The sequence below is a fragment of the Pipistrellus kuhlii genome, unplaced genomic scaffold (assembly GCF_014108245.1).
Source record: "Pipistrellus kuhlii isolate mPipKuh1 unplaced genomic scaffold, mPipKuh1.p scaffold_m20_p_2, whole genome shotgun sequence".
Classification (NCBI taxonomy): Eukaryota; Metazoa; Chordata; class Mammalia; order Chiroptera; family Vespertilionidae; genus Pipistrellus; species Pipistrellus kuhlii.
Genome location: NW_023425515.1, coordinates 71,898,693 through 71,920,814, shown reverse-complemented (window position 1 = coordinate 71,920,814; position 22,122 = coordinate 71,898,693). Strand labels below are relative to the sequence as shown.

Below are 22,122 nucleotides of genomic sequence, written 5' to 3'. Positions count from 1 at the left end.
AACATCTGATGTTAGGCATATGTGGGATATAAAACTGAAAGCAACAAATTAACAAAAACTCATAGACAGACAGAAGGTATCCCGGAGTAGACACGGCTGTTACTCACATCCAATTGGCCTGAAGGTGAATTCCTCCCAGGGATGCGAACAAAAATCAAGACTTAACTACAACAAGGCTGTACAAACAGTCCACAAAGGGGAGCACCAAGAGTGTCTACCTCAGGTAACTGGAGAGGCTGACCCACTGGGCCATATAGAACATCAAATACACAAAGTCATCCTACCAACTCTGGGAAGCAGTGAAAATGCCGAGACAAGGAAATAGATCTCAAATGAAAGAGATGGAGAATATAGAGTTCAAAACCACGGTTAAAAAGTTTTTCAATAATTTCCTAGAAAATGCCAATAAATTTAATGAGACCCAACTAAAAATTAAACATAAACTGACTGAAATGGAAAATATTATGCAGAGATCCAACAGCAGAATGGAGAAACACTTGAATCAAGTCAAAGATTTGGAATACAAAGAGCCAAAAGACACTCCTCTGGAGAAGCAAGAAGAAAAGAGAATCCAGAAAGTTAAATATAGTGTAAGGAGCCTCTGGGACAACGTCAAGCATACCAACATTAGAATTATGGGGGTGCCAGAAGAGAGTGCAAGATACTGAAAACATATTTGAAGAAATAATATCAGAAAACTTTCCCCACCTGGTGAAAGAAATAGACTTACAAGTACAGGAAGCGTAGAGGAATCCAAAGAGGACTACACCAAGACACATCATAATTAAAATGCCAAGGGCAAAAGACAAAAAGAGGATCTTATAAGCAGCAAGAGAAAAGTACTATCAGCTGATTTCTCAACAGAAACCATGCAGGCCAGAAGGGAGTGGCAAGAAATATTCAAAGTGATGAATAGCGAGAACCTACAACAAAGATTACTATATCCAGCAAAATTATCATTCAGAATTGAAGGGCAGATAAGAAGCTTCGCAGATAAGAAAAAGCTAAAGGAGTTCATCACGACCAAACCAGTATTATATGAAATGCTAAAAGGTATTCTTTAAGAAGAGGAAGAAGAAGAAAAAAAAGATAAAAATTATGATCAACAAATACATATATATCAACAAGTGAATCTAAAAATCAAGTGAATTGAAGGTCTGAGGAACAGAGTAAACTGGTGAATATAATAGAATCAGGGGCAAAGAAAGGGGGTGGATTGATAATTATTAGAGGGAAAGGGGTAGGGGGGTGCAGGAAGGGACTGGGTTAAAATCGTATACCTATGGATGAGAACAATGGGGTGGGGGAGGTAAGGGCAGAGGGTGGGATGGGAACTGGGTGGAGGGGAGCTATGGGGGGAAAAGGAGAAACAATTGTAATAATCTGAGCAATAAAATTTATTTTTTTTTAAATTAGCTTGCTGTATTTGATTTTAAAAAGAAAACACACAACTCATAGACATAGACAACAGCATGGTAGTTATCAGATGGAAAAGGAGGTGGAAAGTGGTAAAAGAGAGTAAAGGGGGCCAAATATATGGTGATAAAGGAGACTTGACTATGGATAGTGATCACACAATGACAGACAATGCATTATAGAAGGGTACACTTGAAATCTACATAATCTTTTATTTTAAGTACTTGATATTAAAATATAACATGCATATAGAAAATGTTAATAAATTAAATATAACAAGAAAACCAAAATTTCTCTTTGAATTCTCTCCCAGTTATCAATACTTGTCACCAAATTAAGCACTATCCTGATTTTTATTTCTATATATTAGTTTTACCCAGTTTTAACTTAATATATATTTTATAGGAATTTTTATATGTGTTTCATATATTCTATATAACTCTTTGTGAGAATACATCTTATTGCATGCAGTTTATTCATTTTTATTTCTATACACCATTCAATTCTATGAAACCCATGTAACCCATGAATTCATGCACATTGAAAGGAAATTAATTAGAAGAAATATTTTAATATTGTTATTCACCCTTTCTGTATAATAAAAGTGTCAACCAAATTCATGATTGACAATGGCAGATTGAAACACACATGTGCGATTGGCGCCAGTGAGAGCTTTATATATTGCACATGTGTGAGTCAACTTAGTCTTTATATTCAAAAGAGTAATATGCAAATTAATCATCACTCCAACACACAAGATGGCCACCCCCAAGTGGTCAAAGATGGCCACCACAAGATGGCTGGCAGCGGAGGGCAGTTGTGGGTGATCAGGTCAGCAGGGGAGGGAAGTTGGGAGGGACCAGGCCAGCAGGAAAGGTCAGTCGGGAGGAACAAGGCCTGTAAGGGAGGGCAGTTGGGGGCAATGAGGCCTACAGAGGAGGGCAGTTAAGAGTGACTGGGCCAGCAGGGAGGGCATTTGTGGGGGACCAGCCTGCAGGGGAGGGCATCTAGAGACAACCAGGCCAGCAGGGGAGTGCAGTTAGGGGTGACCAGGTTAGCAAGGGAGGCCAGTTAGGGGTGATCAGACCTGCAGGGGAGGGTATTTAGGGTTGACCAGGCTGGCAAGGGAGGGCAGTTAAGGCAATCTGATAGGCAGGCAAGCAGTTGGGAACCAGCAGTCCTGGATTGTGAGAGTGGTTCCAGATTGGAGAGGATACAGGCTGGGCTGAGGAACACCCCCCTTCCATGCACAAATTTCGTGCACCGGTCCTCTAGTGTATAGAATAAACTTGCTTAATTAGACCTGCTTTCTGATGTAGCTAATTTTTTTCCAGCTCAGTGAAGCAGCCCAACTTCTCTTTCAGGTAATTGTCAGCAGCACAGCAGTAAATATCAATACAAAGCACATTATTATTGTAGATCACACAAGGAGAACAAAGGGTAAAATATTTAATGACAGCAGTGTTTGACTATATTCTGCGCAGTGAGAAAATCTGAAGTCATTTTCAAGGTCCACCATTTCTTACTTTTTTTCAGTCGGGTCAAGTTTGTAAGCTTTCTAAATCTCCATTTTCCAGCTAATGAAAATAAAATAAGATTCCACCGAGTCTCCTATATAGCTACTCCAGGACTTCTGTGAGGATCAAATGAGATGTGGCACAGAAAACGCTTCACAGACATTTGGTTAAAGTGTGAAATGTTTGCACCTAGCTATAAAGCAAGTCGTGTTCCTGGGCTAAAGAAACTCCAAGAAGGCTAGTTGTCACTAGAGAGAAAGCCAGGCATTGCTATGTGACATCATTACCCAGACAGACACTTAGCATATTAGCCTTTTATTTATTTATAGAGAGATAGGTAGACAGATAGGTATCATTCCAATAAATTAAATAAGTGTTTTAAAAGTACTAGTTTAGAAGGCCCTTGGTCAAATCCCCTTAACATAAAAAGAATTTTTTTTTTCTCTTGGGGAAAAAAAGAAATGTAAAAAACTATTGTATTAAAGTAAGTCCATCCAAGATTATGTGCACCTTTTTCAGAAAGATAATGGACACACTATTGCAACTAATAGAACAAACAAAACATCATTTGGAAAAATGATGTTTGCAAAATTCCCATGACCTTTTACATAAACATCTTTCAAGTTTGCCATTTCATATTACTACTAAGGACAAAAAGGGGCAGGGCATTAAATACAAAATACATGAAGTCATGGACTTATCACTGATGTCATCACTGCCAAATACATTTGTACTAGGTGCAATCATATAAAGGCCTGCATCTCCCCATTTTGAAACAGATGGTCAGTGGAGGCATAATAATCTGTGTCCATCACACAGAGGAAGTGATGACAAGATGACATGTTCTAATCTAGCTTATCCTATATAATAAAAGGCTAATATGCAAATTGTCCCCTCGACCAGGGGAGAGGCTGGGCAGGCAACCACTCATGTCTCCTCCCCCAGCTGGCCAAACTTCCCATCCATGCATGAATTCATGCACTGGACCTCTAGTGAAGAAATATATCACATAAGCAGAGGCTGAAACAGTATGGTGATAGCTGAACACTGTGCAATTTTGACTGGAGTAGAGGAAGAATCATCAGCAGAATAATTCTTTTGTCTCTCAGACTCCTGGTTTTGGCAAATTTGTCTCACTGTTTAGTGTAATTGTCATTTTTTAAATCCCAATCTAAGAAATGCTGATTCCTGGTTTTGGACAGTACCTATGACAAGTAAAGAAACAACATAATTTCAGCTATTGATAAACTAACCCAAGATTTCAGACTCAGCTTGGGAGAGTGGGGAAAGTGGTTCTAATTTTGAAGTGCTAACTCAGGCTGAGCTGAGCTGAGCTAGAGGATCAAGCCATGAAGTGGATGAGGCCATCAGCCCAGGTCTGTCCACAAGTGCATCGGCTGTATTGGTTCCATTTCAGAGAAGAGGCCACTGAGCTTGAGACGTTTCATGTCTTGCCTCCATGTCCACAGTCAGTAAGTGGTAGAAGGGAGGAGAGGAACCCAAATATCTAGGGATCGGTGGACAGCGTTTTTTCTATAGCAAATACCCCTGCATTAGTGTCCTGTTGCTGCTCTAACAAATTACCACAAAAGTACAACACAAATTTAATAACGTACAGTTCTGAAGGTCTGAAATGGATCTCCTTGGAGTAAAATCAAAGTGTTATCAGGAGGGAAACCATTTTTCTGCATAGGGCCATTTGGATATTTGTATCATTCATGGGCCATACAAAGTTATCAACTTTAAAATTAGCCCGCTTAAAATATATATATATATATTTATAATGCTATTTGAATGATTTGTAAAAGCTGTGAATCTTATTTTGTATCTGTAGAATAAACTTAATTTGCCAAAAGAAATAAATATTTTAAAATGCCATAAAAAAAAAAAAAGCCTGCTATATTTGGTCAAACACTTAATTGACTCACCCCTTCTGCCTTGGCAGAGCCAGACCAAATGATTTCTTAGGCCTTTTACAGCCTGCAGGCCAGATGTTCCCCACCCCTGATAGAGGCTCTAGGAGAGAATCCATTTCCTTGCTTTTTCCAACTTTCAGAGACTTTTGACATTCCTGGCTCCTGGCTCCTTCTTCCATCCTCCAGGTAGCAGCACACTATCTTCAAATCTCTCTCTCTGATAAACCAAGACCCATGTAATTGCATTGGGCAACTCAGATGATCCATCCCGAAATCCTTAACTTAAATCTCTAAAATCCCTTTTACCGCGTGAAGGAAACCAGGTTATCTCACTCTAAAATATGCCTCTTTGATATAAAAATTACTTTGATCTGAAGGCAGTTAAGAAGCAGCAAATGCAGGGAAAGGTCTTTCTACTTCCCCCCTCCCCCCCTTTCTGCCCAAAGGCAGGTAATAAATCCTCCTTTCACAGAAAATAGATTCTTGGCTCAGAGATGGGACCAGAGGAACTGCAAACAAACTTTACTGCATTAGTTGCCTCCATATGTCTATCTTCTCCTGAATCTGCTTTTCCTTTCCTGTCATTTCCTTACAAATATTTTGTTCTTTGCTGAAGATGCTGTATAAACTGGAATTTTAAGCCACCACCTTGAGTTATTATACTTTTCACTGAGGTTCTTCCCCCTGTGATATGCACTGCATGTATTAATAAACTGTTTTTCTCAGTGTGGAGGTTCCTCAAGAAATTAAAAATGGAACAGGTTTATGACCCAGTGATTCCACTTCTGGGTATATATTTAAAGAAACCCAAAACACCAATTTGAAAGGATATAGGCACCCCCATGTCTATTGCAGCCTCATATACGATAGTCAAGATGTGGAAGCAACCCAAGTGCTCATCAATGGACTAGTGGATAAAAGAAGCTGTGGCACATTAAAAAACAATAAAATATTACCATTTGTGACAGCATGGATAGATCTACTGGGTATTATGCAAAGCGAAGTAAGTCAGACAGAGAAAGACAAATACCACATGATATAACTTACATGTGGAATCTAGAGAACAAAATAACAAACAAATAAAACAGGCTTCTAGATTCAGAGAACAGACTGATGGATTCCAAGGGGAGGGGTGTTGGGAGTGGGGTGAAAAAGTGACGGGAATAAGAAGTACTAATTGTTAGTTACAGAATAGTCATGGGGACGTAAGGTAAAGCATAGGGGACATGGTCAGCAATATAACTCTGTACGGTGCCAGGTGGGTATTACCTCAGGGATACTTTGTAACCTTTATGAGTGTCTATCTGCTGAGCCATACCCCTGAAACTAATGCAGAAAGGTGTTAACTACAAACTGTAATCAAAAAATAAAATAATATTTTAAACTGCCATGCATACATGGAGTCTCTTCATGTGTGCTGACATATAACTATTCATTTTTTTTACTGAAGTGAAATTAATGCATTAGATTTTCCTTTCATCATCAATTGTCTCTCATTACACAGTATGTTAATTGCTTTTTTTCTCAATTATAAAAGCAATACATGTAAATAAGTTAAGAATAAATATATAAGAACACACAAAAATAAAAAGCCTCCTTCAAATAAATAAATGGATTGATGAATAGTTAGATAGAAAGATGATAGATAGATAGATAGATAGATAGATAGATAGACAGATACTGTTTTTATCTTGTTAATCTGTCTTTTTGTTAAAGAGTCTCGGCTAAAAATCTGAGATGGGTCAAGTGTCGCCTCCCCTGTTTCTGCAGACACAGATGGGAGAGCTGGGATGCCTCACCAGCTCCAGAGCTGGCAGGTGGAATCCTGGGAAAACTGACAAAAAGCCAGTGAGTGATAGGTAAGACTTCTTACCAAAGGCAGCAATCTGGGGTCTCTGCTTGCAGTGCCCAGGCAAGAAAGGAAGGTAAACTTTTTTCTTATCTCTCTTTCCAAATTTCCTTTCCAAATGGTTTTCTCAAAAAACACACATATTTGTGAAACTCCGTTCTTTAAATTGTGACTCTGGGCATTTGATTGGGGGCCTCTCAGAAATGGTCATCATTAAGAAGGCCATAAAATGTCAGCTCTCCTTTCTTTGTTTCACCTGAGCTGGGAGGATTTCCAGTGTAACCCACCCGCATCACAGAGGCATCTCCGTGGGAGGCCGGAGCTGTTTTCCCACCTGTAACTGTGAAGGTCTTCGCTGCCTTGCAGTGTCTGTGGGAGAAACTTTGGCTCTTGAGGGGACTGCATCTTTTTGTTCTTTGGGAAACACCTGTGTCCATGATTAAGTCACAAAGGCTTTATTTTATTTGTTTTAAGCCATAAAAAGGCTTATCCATTAAAATGGGTATACCTTTAAAGATTAGAACTCTTTTATCTGAAAGGATTTTTTTAAGGGAGCTCTTATTCTACACGAATGTCCTACTGGTACATAGAAATTAGCCTTAACAAGGTCCCAAGGACATACATCAAGGCTGTTTTATTGTTTCCTTATGCTGTAACCGGACCCCATCAGCTCCAGGCCCCCATCACAAATATATGTATTTTTTTCATTGAACTGTCTTACACTTAGGAAAAGAATATCTCAAATAGTGACTGCTTTAAATTTACAATAATAGACAATCCTGCCCCTGAATTCCTTCTTTAAAAAAGATCACTTACACGCTTCCTCCCAGAGACAGCGTCAGAGAAACCTACAAGCAAAACTTACTCCATTAGTTCCCTCCCCTGTATTTACCTTCTCCCAGTGTACCATTCTTGAAACCCTAAAACTGCTTTCCTACAAAGTGACTGTTCTTTACCGAGGATGCTTCACAAGCTGGAATTCTAAGCCTCTGCTTTGAGTTCCTTCTTGTTGAGGTTTCTCCTATATGAAGTGTGCTGCAAGTGTTAAAAAAAAAACAAAAAAAAACCAAAAAAAAACACACCTGTTTCTCTTGGTAATCAATCTTTTTGGTAGAGTCCTAGCTGTAGCATGGATATAGGTCAAATTTTGCCTTCCCTACGTATGTAATGTAACATACTCTCAGTCTCTGGAGATTAGGATATGGGCATCTTTGGGGAACCCTTAGTCAGCCTACCATTTCTCCTTAGGAATGCTAGTCAGAGGGAAGACCTCTGACAATTACAAAAATAAAAACTTCTGAAAATCACCAGCAGGCCCTAGACAGTTTTGCTCAGTGGATAGAGTGTCGGCCTGGGAACTGAAGGGTCCCAGGTTCGATTCCAGTCAAGGACACATGCCAGGTTGTGAGCTCCATCCCCAGGAAGGAGCGTGCAGGGGGCAGACGATCAATGATTCTCTCTCATCATTGATGTTTCTATCCCTCTTCCCCTCTTCCTTCCTCTCTGAAATCAGTAAAAATCAATTTTTTAAAAAGCCGATAGGCCTGGCCAGTTTGGCTCAGTGGATAGAGTGTCAGCCCTGGGACTGTAGGGTCACGGATTCAATTCCAGTCAAAGGCATGTGCCTCAGTTACTGGCTCATTCTCCAGCCCGTCAGGGCATGAGCGGGAGGCAGCCAATTCATGTGTCTCTATCACATCGATGATTTCATCTCTCTCTCTGTCTCTTCACTGCCCCCCTCCACACACACACACACACACACACACACACACACACACACACACTTTCACTCTCTCTAAAAATCAAAGGAAAATATCCTGGATGAGGATTAACAACAACAACAAAATAATAGTATTTTAAAAAATCACCGACAGCCGAAACCGGTTTGGCTCAATGGATAGAGCGTCGGCTTGGGGACTGAAAGGTCCCGGGTTCGATTCCGGTCAAGGGCATGTACCTTGGTTGCGGCACATCCCCAGTAGGGGGTGTGCAAGAGGCGGCTGATCGATGACTCTCTCTCATCGATGTTTCTAACTCTCTATCTCTCTCCCTTCCTCTCTGTACAAAATCAATAAAATATATTTTAAAAAATAATAAAAAATAAAATAAATAAAAAATCACCGACAGGCAGAAGGGAAGAAGAGAGCAGAATTCACCTTTTACAGACTCTCAGGTCCCAAGCCACTGATGGAGACTCAAGAGCAGAGCGCTACCTACTTCTCTATCCTGGCTGCGCCATGGCATCCCTTGAAGAGTTCATAAAAAAGAAACCAAAGCCAGAACCCTATTCCTAGAGATTCTGCTTCCATTAGTCTGGGTAAGCCCGGGTGTCAACGTTTTAAAATTCCCCCTCCAGGAGTAAGAGCCCTGAGTCTGGACTCAGACTACTGGCACACAAAGGCCAGCTCCACCACTGTGGGCTTGACCTGAGGAACATTATTTAATTTTGCCTCAGTTTCTCCTTCTATAAAATGAGGGTGATGATATTTATAGAACTACCTTATTAAGCTGAGGATAAGCTGACAAAATACAAGTAAAGTTCCTGCCACTTAACAGACACTGCATAAATGTTACAGGTTGTTTTTGCTTTAAGTGCCTCAAAGCTCTCCAGAAGGGTGTCTTAGTCCAAATCAGGCGGAAACTCAAAGTGATTTCCGTGTAGCTAGGATGTGAAGAATGGGATTGGGAGGCAACTAAGCACAATCTCCGTGCCCTGCCAGTGGTGAGGGGCTCCAGAAGAGTCCACCCCACTGTGCCAAGGGAAGGGCATCATTAGGAGCACAGTTGAGAGCTGCCTTTTATATACTCCTCATGCTGGATGGAGTATATATAAATAAATAAATAATTAGACCAGTGAGTAAATATAAATTGAAAGGCTGAATCTGGGGGCAGAAATAAATGTGGTAGGTTATTAAAGGAGAGGGATGCTAAGAGCCACCCAATAGTGCCAACACATTTTACATGTACCAATTAACTTAATCCTCATAGTTATTATCCTCATTTAAAAAGTAATGAAGAGGTGCATTTCATAAAGATGATAACAGGTGGGAGGGGAAAATGGTGGCTGAATTGGCAGATGTGTCATGAGCCTTATCCCGGAGCAGATAGAAGGAACATCTACATCGAATAACATCCACCTGGAACTGGTGAAGTAGACACAGCTGGTGAGACAATTCACAGCCAGAAAGGGCAGAGGACATCTACAGAATGGTAGGATCGGGGATCTGGTCTGGAGAGAGACACAAGACCATCAAGCAGAGAGGGTCAGAAGGAAGCTACATGACACCAAGTCCATGTCCCTTGGGGACAAGTGTAATATCTGACTGTGGAAAGGAAGTCCATTGGGCTGCTGGTACTGATCTAAGTCCACAGTACTGGGAGTACTGATCTAAGTCCACAGCCATGAGAGGCTGAGCCCAGAAAGAGCTCCCCAAGCCATGCAGTGCTGGGGTGGGGGATGGAGGGCATGTGGGGGAGAAGTGGGGAGAAAGAGAAACTAACAGTTGTATAGTTGTTTTGCCTCTGTTTTGTCTTTGCTTTTCTTTGCTAAACTCAGCTCATAAGAACTTTCAAATACAAACACTCACCCGTGGCTGCAGTGCAGGTGGAGGTAGGGACTTGTGGAGTCTGGGGAGAGGCTGAGGAGGAGAGCAGGATGGGGAGAGGTGACCAGGAATCCTAGCACTAAGACATTCTGACCATCCAAACCTAAGCAGTGATTATTCTACAGAAGAGGCAGCCCATCCCAGCAGCCTCAAGATAGCAAATACAGCCACACCCAGACTACACCCTGAGCTGCATAAAGGACAAAAAACTCTGAATAGCCCCAAAGAGCCTTCAGGGACTGTTGAAGAGAAGCCATTCAATAACGGAAAGTGATAGAGCACCCTCACCACCTATAGCCCTGTCAGAAACAGACGCTTGAGAGATTACGATTGACAGCAGGCAGACAGGCAAAGTGGGCAGATTGGTCCCTCCTGTGTGCAGCCAAGGCTGTGGAGACAGACACAAACAGAGGAGTGGTGGATTGCTTAGAACTTCAACACGTTGCTGACTACCTAACAGGAAATTGAGAAGTGGCAGACAGAATAGAAGAGTGAAGTCTTAAACCAGCCCCCAGGAAGCATTAACACTTGGCTGAATGAATGACACTTCACTTGTTTATTTATTTTTTTAAGTTTTACAATATTTTTTATGTTTTTTCCACATTTTTCTTCATTCTATTTTTATTTTTTTATTGTTATTTTATTTTATCATATATTTTTCTTTTTTTCCACCCTTTTCTTCCTCACTTCTCCCTCTTTCATCCTGTTGTCTCTTCTCTTGTCCCTGCTGTAGTTTCTCTTTCCTTTCTTTTTACCCCTTGTTAAAAGTGATCTTCTTTATCTGCTTTATTGATGTGTTATTACTACTATACTCTCTGTTGGCTTACTTGTATATCTAATTTCCTCTCTCCTGCTCCAAGTCCACACACCCTTTTCCTTTCCCTTTCTTTGCTAGTCAATTTTTTTGGCTTGTGTTTCTTCCCCTCTCTTGCTCTCTTCTTCTCCTAATTGTTTAATTAGTCTGACTCACTAAATTAAAGCCTTACCTGCTCTCATTTCTAATCTTCTTTTTCAAAAATGGATGAATAAATGAACAGATAAATAAATAAATAAAAATTGGGGGGGGGGGTTCCTTATATTTTTTTTTTTTAATTTAAAAAAATTTTTTCTCTTCTTATCTACTCATTCTCTTTCTGTCTCCTCCATACTGAATCAAGGTTCTCCCCCTTAACCTACTTTCTGTATATAAGCTCTGCCTCTACAGATTCTGCCCACCCACCCCTTTTTTTTCTGAGTGTTTATTGTTTGCAAATTTTTGTTTATCTGTTTGTTTTGTGGTGTTTTCTCCACATATATGTTTTTTCTTTCTTTTTCTAATTTTTCTTTTCTCTCTTACCTTTTTTCCTTTTCAATTTCATCTTTGCTCTCTTTTCTCTCTTCCAATTCTCTTTTCACTGGTGATCACTTATATTGGGTTATTGGTGTGAGCACATTCGTTCCCTTTGTGTCGTGTCTTGCCAAGTTGTATTTTGGGCTGTTCAGTGAACATGGTAGAGAGTGAGCCACATAACCAGACACCCTGAAAGGAGACTCCATCCACAAACTGGACAATAACATTCAAGACCCTACTGCACCAAGAGAACCCAAATATCCCAAGAAGGGGGCATCCCTAGATTACCCGGCCCAGAAGACCAGAGAGATTGCACCACTGGGCCCCACAAAACATCTACTATATGAGACAAAATCAAAAAATCTGGGTGGCATGGCAGTTTGATCTAATACATAGAAACAATCACAAAGAAACAGCAAAAATGGGAAGACAAGGAAACAACCCCCATTGGAAAGAAAAGGAGAAGTCAACAGAAAAGGAAATAAACAAAATGGAGACAAGCAATTGGTCAGAGATTGAATTCAGAACAATGGTTATTAAGGACACTGAAAAGGATGGAAAACAAATTCAACAACATGTATAAGAATCAAGAGGAAATGAAGAATGACATAGCTGCAATAAAGAGCACAGTGGAGGGGTCTGAGCAGCTTGGGCAATGGGAAACAAAGCAGCAGCCAGGCAGCCCAGGTTCTGCCAGGCCACCCTGCAGCCTTCACGCACCCAGCTCGTGCCCGGCCCACCATCCCAATGCCCGAGAGGAAGGTCAGCTCTGCAGAGGGGGCTGCCAAGGAGGAGCCCCAGGGGAGGTCGGCCAAGTTGTCAGCCTGCAAAAGTGGAAACAAAGCTCAAAAAGGTGGCAGGAAAGGATAAATCCGCAGACAAAAAAGTGCAAGTGAAAGGAAAAAGGGGCACAAAGGGAACGCGAGCTGAAGTGGCTGACCAGGAACCTAAAGAAGATCTACCTGCGAAAATGGAGAAACTAAAAATGAGGATAATCCAACCTCAGAAGCAATAGGAGAAAAAGAAGCCAAGTCTGATTAATGTTATGTACCATGTTTAATCAGTGGTCCCTGTCTCCCTTCTTGTACAATCCAGAGGAATATTTTTATCCACTATTTTGTAAATGCAAGTTTTTTAGTAGCTCTAGAAACATTTTTAGGAGGAGGGAATTCCACCTCATCCTTTTTATTATTATTATTAAGGTAGTACATGTGTACATATCTTCCCATTACCCTCCCACCCCGCTCCCATACATGCCCTCACCCCCCAGTGTCTTGCATTCATTGGTTTTGCTTATATGCATGCATATAAGTCCTTTGGTTGATCTCTTTCCCCCCCATCCCAACACTCCCCAGCCTTCCCACTGTAATTTGACAGTCTGTTCAATGCTTCGATGGCTCTGATAATTAGTGACTTTGAGCATGTTTTCATATGTCTCTTGGCCTTCCTTCTGTTTTCTTTTGAAAAGAATCTATTTAGGTCCATTGCCCATTTATTAATTGGGTTGTTTATCTTCCTTTTATTAAGTTGTATGAGCTCCCTGTAAATGTTGGAGATTAAACCTTTATCAGTGATAACATTTGCAAATATGCTCTCCCATACAGTGGAGTTTCTTGCTGTTTTGTTGATGATTTCTTTTGCTGTGAAAAAGCTTTTTATTTTGATGTAGTCCCATTTGTTTATTTCCTCTTTAGCTTCCATTGCCCTAGGAGTGGTATCAGTGAAGAAACATTTGTAACAATGTGAATAATAAAGATTTATTTAAAAGCTGAAAAAAATAAAAAAATAATAAAAGTCAAAAAATAAAATAAAAAGCTTTTTCACAGCAAAAGAAACCATCAACAAAACAACAAGTATTCCCACTGCATGGGAGAACATATTTGACAATGCTATCTCTGATAAGGGTTTAATCTCCAACATTTACAGGGAACTCATACAATTTAACAAAAGAAAGATAAAGAATCCAATTTAAAAATGGGCAAAGGACCTAAATAGACATATTTCAAAAGAGGACATACTAGTAAGGAAGGCCAAGAGACATATGAAAACATGCTTAAAGTTATTAATCACCTGAGAGATGCAAATCAAAATGACAATGTGGTACCATCTCACACTTGTCAGAATGGCTATTATCAATAAATCAACAAATGACAAGTGCTGGAGAGGATGTGGAGAAAAGGGAACACTTGTGCACTGCTGGTGGTAATGCAGACAGGTGCAGCAATTGTGGAGAACAGTATGGAGTTTTCTCAAGAAATTAAAAATGGAACTTCCAGTAATCCCAATTCTAGGAATATATTCAAAAAAAATCAGCAAGGATATATACACCCTTATGTTTATAGCAATACAATTTATAATACCTAAGATTCAGAAACAGCCTAAAAGCCCATCAGGAGATGAGTGGATTAAAAAACTGTGGTACATCTACACAATGAAATACTATGCTGCTATAAAATAGAAGGAACTTTTACCATTCTCAACAGCATGGATGGATCGGAGATCATTATGCTAAGTGAAATAAGCCAGTTGGAGAAAGATAAATATCACCCGATCTCACTCATTTGTTGAATATAATGAACAAAAAATACATACAGACACAGAGAAGCATCAAACAGACCATCAAAACTCAGAAGGAAGGCAGGGGAGGCAAGGGATAAGAGGTCAACCAAAGGACTTGTATGCATGCATATGAGCAGGACCAATAGACACAGACAGTAGGGGATTGAGGGCATGGGAGAGGTGGGAGCGGCCAAGGAGAGGTCAATGGGGAAAAAATGAGGCTTATGTAATACTTTAAATAATAAATAATTTAATCTTTAAAAAAAAAAGATTATAACACAATTCACAATAGTGTCATGAAAGAACCAAGATTCAACCCCAAGTCTATGTTCAAAGGGGGGGTGGGAAGGGGGATGACATCTGTTGAGCATCCACCACTCTATGAGTGTATAGAGTCCTGTCAAGTCTATGGAGAGTATTTTCCTCCCCATTTTACATTAACGGTCAGAGACTTGAAAGCTAACTTGCCCAGGTCAAATAACTTGTAAAATAGCAAAAAACAGAATCCTGACTCAAATCTGTCTACCTTTATTCCCCCATTCTCTTCCCCATTACATCCACCATTCTCTGTGCTTCAAAAGCTAATTGTAACTATCATTACAAGAATCATGAACATTTATTGAATGCTGACTGTATCAAACACTGTACTAAGGGCTTTAAATGCATTTTCTAAGAAAGATCAAGAAAGATGATTGTGACATAAAGACAAAGGAGTTACCACCTAGGAAGGTAGAAATGCCACTTCTCAGGCCCCATCTTTTTCTTCTTCTTTTATTTTTTAATTGATTTCAGAGAGGAAGAGAGAGAGAAAAAAACATAAATGATGAAGGAGAATCGTTGACTAGCTGCCTCCTGCATGCTTCCCACTGACCGAGACCGCAACCCCAGCCTATGCCCTTGACCAGAATAGAACCCAGGACCCTTCAATCTGCATGCTGATGCTCCATCCACTGAGCCAAATCAGTCAGGGCCTCAGTTTTCATTTTGTATCATCTGAGTCAGGATCTGCATTTTAACAATGCCTAGGGGACTCAGCCCATTAACATTGGAGAAGACTGTTTTGTATAGTTTTTATTTTGCCTTTTATTTTAACAAAGAGTTGTTTTGATAATATGCGTAGGCATGGCCTAACATTCTCTGTTGACCAGAGCTCACAAGGCACCAGTGAAAGGTACACAGGGGGCAGTTGTGGCTTCGGGTGATGTCAGGGAGGGCAGGAGGCCCACAAACACCTTTTCCCCAATACAGCTCTTCATCTGTGCGTGTTCCTGGTCCCCGCACACTCCATTCGATTCCAAATACCCTCCGCAGGAGGTCACTCCTTAAGACAAAGTGCACTGAGGGTGGGGTTAGGTAATAGCCCTGTGCAAGCCAGACTGGGACAAAGCAGAGTTTCTCAAACTTGAGTTATAAGTAGACCTTTTAAGAAAAGGAAAAAAAGCTCTTTCAGAGCCAGTGTGTTGACTTAAGTTGTTCTAATTATAAATTTTCTTAAATAGTAAAAATACATATTTTGACAACTACAAAAATAAAAGCAATTTGTAAATTCAATATAAGCAAAGCTACCAAACCAACACAAATCAAATAAACTAATACAAATAACATATAACAATGATTTTTCCCCCCCTTTCACAGCCATGACTCTGGCACTGACACAATTTATCTTTTTTTTTTTTTTTTTATCCATAATCTGTCTATTAAGTGTTCCCCAAATTGACTCAATTCTCTATTCAAACTAAAGGTCCGTGAAAAGCTGTCTGGCATAGTAAGCCCACCTTCTTTATTCATCAACCTTTGATAATTAAGTCATGATCCTAAATACAAATGTGAGCGGCAACACTCAGATCAAAGGTTGAACTCTGATATAAGATGCTCATACAGATGATCTAGAACAAGCTTATTTCTTAATTATTGCTAAGATGAAAAAGTAGTTAGATTATTATAGTAGAAAGCTTGCAGACCCCCTCTCCCTGCCCCCAAGAACATGTCAGCAGAAACCTAGGACTTTATCAACTTCAACTTGGAAAACACTGGGATAAAGAATTAGGAAAAACTATAGCCATATAGTTAATGAGGAGCAATTTATCTTTGTATAAATATTCTATAGATAGCTACAGAAGAAATTATGTAACTTAGAACTTTACAGATCCTAATGAAGTAGTAAATTCGGGCATTGATAAATGAAGCTTGCTGACATCTAAAAAAGAAAACCTGACAAGATAGGCCTGAAGTATTTTTGCAAAAAGAAAAAAAACTAAAGATCCTCTCCATATTATCAACTTACAGGAAATACAGGAGCAGAGAAACATGTTAAAAGACATGGAAATGCAACCAGTAAAATCCAGATGATGCAAAATTCTATGGGACTAACTAGTTTTTCCACCAATAAATTATAAGCAAAACAAAGAGAGATGAAAGAGCTTATATATTAATAGACTCCTCTGAATCATATCTAAGTTGCAATGTATGGGCTTAATTTGGATCTTTATTCAAACTAAAATAACTCAGGATTTTTAATATCATAGGAGTGAAAATAGTGTTGTTTTAAGTTTTTTAAAAGAATCTTTATTTTAAAAATATATTTTTATTGATTTCAGAGAGGAAGGGAGAGGGAAACAGAAACATCAATGGTGAGAGGGAATCAATGATTGGCTGCCTCCTGCACACGCTCCCCCCCTCTCACACTGGGGATCAAACCCACAACCCAGGCATGTGCCCCCAACTGGAACCAAACCCAGGACCCTTCAGTCTACAGGCCAACGCTCTATCCACTGAGCCAAACCAGCTAGGGCAGAATATTTTTTTAGAGATATACACTAAACTATTATGAATGAAATAATAATATGACAGATTAGTTTCAAAATCGTAACAGTTCATTTTATGAGTCAAATTGGCTAAGCCCCATAGAACCCATTTTTGGGCCTAACACCAGTCTAGATGTTGCTATGCAGGTATTTTTATATGTGCTCAACATTTAAATTGGTAGACAGTGGGCAAAGCAGATTATCCTCCACATGATAGGGAAATCTAATCACTTAAAGGCCTTAAGAATAAACCCAAGCCGAAACTGGTTTGGCTCAGCGGTAGAGAGTCGGTCTTCGGACTGAAAGGTCCCAGGTTTGATTCCGGTCAAAGGCATGTATGTTGGTTGCGGGCACATCCCCGGTAGGGGGTGTGCAAGAGGCAGCTGGTCGATGTTTCTCTCTCATCGACGTTTCTAGCTCTCTATATCTCTCCCTTCCTCTCTGTAAAAAATCAATAAAATATATTTTTTTAAAAAACACTGACAGATGTTTCGTCTCCGTTTAAAAAAAAAAAAAAAAAAAAGAATAAACCCAAAAAAGAAGTAATTTTGCCTCCAGATTGTCTTTCCAATAGAAATTGCAACACTAACTCTGCCCTATAGAATTCAAACTTGCTAGCCACCATCACTTCAAGAGTCAATTCCTTAAAATAAATAAATAAACAAACAAATAAATAAATAAATAAATAAATATTTCCATATTTACACAAATACCACACACACACACACACACACACACACACACCCACCACACCTGTTTTGTTTTGTTTCTCCAGAGAACCATGACAAATGACTAACACAAAAATTACAATATAAGGGGCAGACAAGTGCATGGGGAAAGAGAACAAAATTAGCCATGAGTTAGTAATAGTTGAAACTGGGTAATGTCTACATTACACTATTCTCTCTATTTTTGTATCTACTTGAAGTTTTTCATTTAAAAACTTGTAAGGGCCTGGGGTAGAGCGGGAATGGGGTGGAGGAGAACACTATGGGGAAGCGGGGAGGGGAACATTTGTAATACTCTCAACCAATAAAGATAAATAAAATAAAATAATAAAATAAAATAAAATAAAATATAAAATAAAAATTTGTGAAGGGTAAAAAGAAATGAAAGTATTATTGTCATTAGCTAATTATTAAAAGAAAGAGAGCCAGGGAGTCAGACATAGTTAAGCGTAGTCAGCTGGAGACACTGAGCCTATTTGCTTCAGCAGGAAACTGCAGCTCCACACTCCCCCCCAAGGAAACCCTCAGTCCATCCCCACAGGTCACAGGGCTGGGACGGGGGAGCGCGGTCAGGGTAGAGCAAGGAGGGAGAGAAACACATGCACAATAAGGTCACAAAGGTGCAGAGGGAGGTACTTGACTCTAGAGGCCTGTCAGTCTAACCTGGGGAAAACTCACTGGCTAGGAAGTGCAAGCCCAGGAAAATGTGGGAAGTTGGTTGGTTGCTTTGAAAAGCTCCTGGTTAAAACCCCAGGAGAACAAAGCGTGAGCTCTCTCTCTCTCTCTCTCTCTCTCTCTCTCTCTCTCTCTCTCTCTCTCTCTCTCTTTCTCTTTTTCCTGCTGGATACTTGCACTCACCCCTTTGTGTTCTCTCCCACCCAGGAATACACAACCATGTGGACTTAATGGCCAGCGGGGATCCACGACAGACTGTGCGGCTGCTAAGCACTTATGAAGCAGAAACCCTGTGCATCGACCTTGGCCTTGGCCCTGCTGGAGACAAGGCTGGACTTTTCCCATGGCAGGACAGAGAGAGATGGGACCTTGGAAAGCCAGGAGGAGGCCTCTTCTGCTATCACACCACAATAAACCGTGGTGTGGATCCGTGAAATGTTTTTCTCGGCATCCCATGGAAGAGCCTGTTTCCCACCCACAATCAGAGAAATTCGTTTGGTTTTTTGTCACAAGGTCTGATGATAGAACAGAAACCAGATGATCCTGAGAAACCCAAGGCGGTGACCCCAAGACTCACAAGGAAGAAGTTAAAAGCTGGAAAGCCCTTACCTTGGAGGTGACTCTTCCCTTGATCTTGAACTTCCGGTCTAATTTAGGCTGCACCCTCTCTGGCCCCTCAGCACCTGCACATATCTTTACCCCAGCCCTTCTCTCCCACTTTACACTCAGTCTCATTGCAGTAGCCAGGAGCTCCTTACTAATCAAAGCACCACGCTTGCACGACTCAAAGCAATGCTGCTATTATGCCAACTCATATGCTACAGCCTTATAGCCCTTACTGTCTTCTATTAGTTGTTACAGCCTACCACTAACTGCTCTATTTTTTAATTCCTTTATATCCTCTGATTTCAAATACTCACCCCCTACCAACCAAACATTGGAGGTCTCTCTTGCAGAGAACAGGACAGACACTGGCATTCACCATCACAGAACTTCATTAAATGCACCTTCAAAATCCCACCTCAGGGCAGGAAACAAAAACCAATCCAACAAGAAGCCTAATTTTCAGTGCTTTTTTCCCCCAACCTCATAGACAGAAAACCACTCCGACCCCTAGAACATGTTATGAAGTTAGTCTGTTACACAGGTCTGCCTTGAGGTGACAGAATTTCAATGTGAATAGTCATTTAAACAAGCTGTTTCTTTGCCTTTGTCATCGTATTCTGCCTGTTTTTGTTTCGTTTAACAACGGATAGTCAATTTATTAAAAAGCCTGATTTAAGCATCTGCAATGGCGACCCCAGCCTCCACTCCCGGCTCAATGCTGGTGGAAGTAATCTGCTTGGCAATCTCAGAAGGGCTCTGCCAGTCCATGAGCCGCTTGTGGATCCTCATCTGAAACTGATCCCAAGTCTTAGAACCTGCCCCTCTTACTTGTAGTGGTTCTCAGAATCTTGGTCGGCATCTGGACTGGCCCTTCCTTTTCTTTTTTTTTTTCGTTTTTAATAAATCTTTATTGTTCAGATTATTACAAGTGTTCCTCTTTTTCCCCCCCATAGCTCCCCTCCACCTGATTTCCCACCCCACCCCATGCCGTTACCCCCCAGCCACTATCTTCATCCATAGATTTAAATTTTTTGTCCAAGTAAAGCAACAAGCAGATTGTCAAATTTCAGTGGGGAGGGGAGGAGGATCTGGGGGAGATAATAGATCAACTGAAGGACTTGTATACATGCATATAAGTACAACCAATGGACATAAAGCTCTGGGGAGGGAGGGGATGGGTGGGAGGGAGGGAGGGGGGAAAATAAAATAAAATTAATATAAAAAAATAAATAAAATAAATAAATAAATAAATAAATTTTTTGTCCAATTTCTTCCTGCACCCCTCAGACCCTCTTCCCCCTGAGAATTGTCAGCCCCTCCCTTTCTATGTCCCTGATTCTATTATATTCACCAGTCCATTCTGTTCTTCAGATTCTTTATTCACTTTGGACTGGCCCTTTCACTTTGGGATTCTTTTCCTTTGCGCCTCTGATCGAGTCAGCACACACCTTCTCCAGGGACTTGATGTTGCGGCTGGTTAGCGTGATTCTAATTCAGTGGATTGCCACCTCTCGTTCCACGAGTGTCTTCCCAGCATCTGTAAAACCCACGGCTGCAGCTCGGCTTCCTGACCCACTTGTTCCTCAGCAAGAGCGAACAGTGTGAGTCAGGAGCCAGCAACCACGTCTTCCTAAAAGAGGATTCTGCATGTTTTTTTTTTTTAATAAATTTATTGGTTTTATAATTGAAGTGAGAAAAAAAATCCTAAAATCTCCATCACATAATTTTTTAAATGAAAAAAAAAAAAAGAATAGGATCCAATGTCAGCTTTTCTTTTGAATCTGACTTATAAAGGGAGAGAGAAACTGTGTGGGAAAAAAATCAGATAAAGTCATCTAAACTCCAACCTCCCTTAAATTCAAGTTCAGAGAAGAAAAAATGGAGTGTTTTTACAGCTCACTATCTCCACAGAAAATGCCGATTCCTATATAGGGAAATGAGAAGTCTCCTTCCTGCCTGCTCTCTCCCCTCTCTCCTGATTTGACCCTTAAAGTCATTACTTCATCCCCAAAGAAATCTTTACCTTCTCTGGCCTCCCGCCCCCCAGCACATACACACACAGAAAGACAGACACACTAGCATGTGTTCATGTAGATGAGAATGAGCTGAGGGGATAAGGAGGATGACTAACTGCCGCCTGGGCTGTCAGTGTCTGGACTGAGTTGTGTTTCCATAAAGAACAGCAAGACTCCCCAGAAAATTATACGCAAGCCTTCCTTTGGCAGAAACCTGAAGGATGGCCAGAAAGTGTCAGGAACCACCACTGACAGCTATGCAAAAATGTCACCCGCATTTTCAGTTCCTCCCTTTCAGTACTTGGTACCACTTTGAACACCTGGAGGTAGACTTGCCACATTTAGCAACAATGACAACGAAAGTACAGAATATCAGTAAAATTTGAATGTCAGGTAAACAAATGATTTTTAATGTAAGTATGCCCTAAGTATTGCATGCATTATTTGAAATTCAAATTTCACTAGACATCCTATGTTTCATCTGGCAGCCCATGAAGGCATTCCCCTGGGGTAAAGAGCATTGCAAGTGCTCAGAGTGAGATTTCTCAACAACACCCATGAAGCTAGTGATGAAATTAACACTAAAGTGCCATATGAAAATAATAAGGGGGAAAACAAAACAATATTTGTGTCTCCATTGGGTGGATCACTTTTGTAAAGTATATAACCACTATGTTGTATATCTGAAACTAAAACAAGATAATATTGAATGTAAATTGTAATTGAAAAATAAAATTTTTAAACAAAAATAAATTTTAAAAATATATATTTCTGCCTCCCCAAGAATGAAATCTATTAATCAGGGGTTGGCGTGTTTCTTTGAGCAGGAGATCTCAGGTCGACTTGGTTGTGACTTCTGAATATTTTCAAATCTCTGTTTAAACATCCTATGCTTTCCTGGATTGCACATTGGTTATTTCTTAATCACTAATGCTCCCATGCCACATTTATGCAATGAGAAATTTCGTCTAAAATGTTGGTGGCCTCCTCAGGTAAGCTGCCAAGACTTGGGCCGAGCTTCCATTGTAAGAGGCCGCCTGGATTGGTATGGTTGTGTCTTTTTCTTTTAATCAACAGATACTAAATGTATAGCCACAATCAA

The 22,122-nt window shown here is 40.3% G+C and overlaps 1 protein-coding gene and 1 pseudogene across 4 annotated transcripts in view; one reads left to right on the top strand and one right to left on the bottom strand.

The window, feature by feature from the left end:
- The window catches only part of TMEM45A (transmembrane protein 45A), a 110,191-nt gene that overhangs the window by 36,404 nt on the left and 51,665 nt on the right, over nt 1–22,122 (bottom strand). The gene's annotated exons all lie outside the window — the stretch shown is intronic.
- Nucleotides 12,381–12,674, top strand: LOC118724374 (annotated as a pseudogene).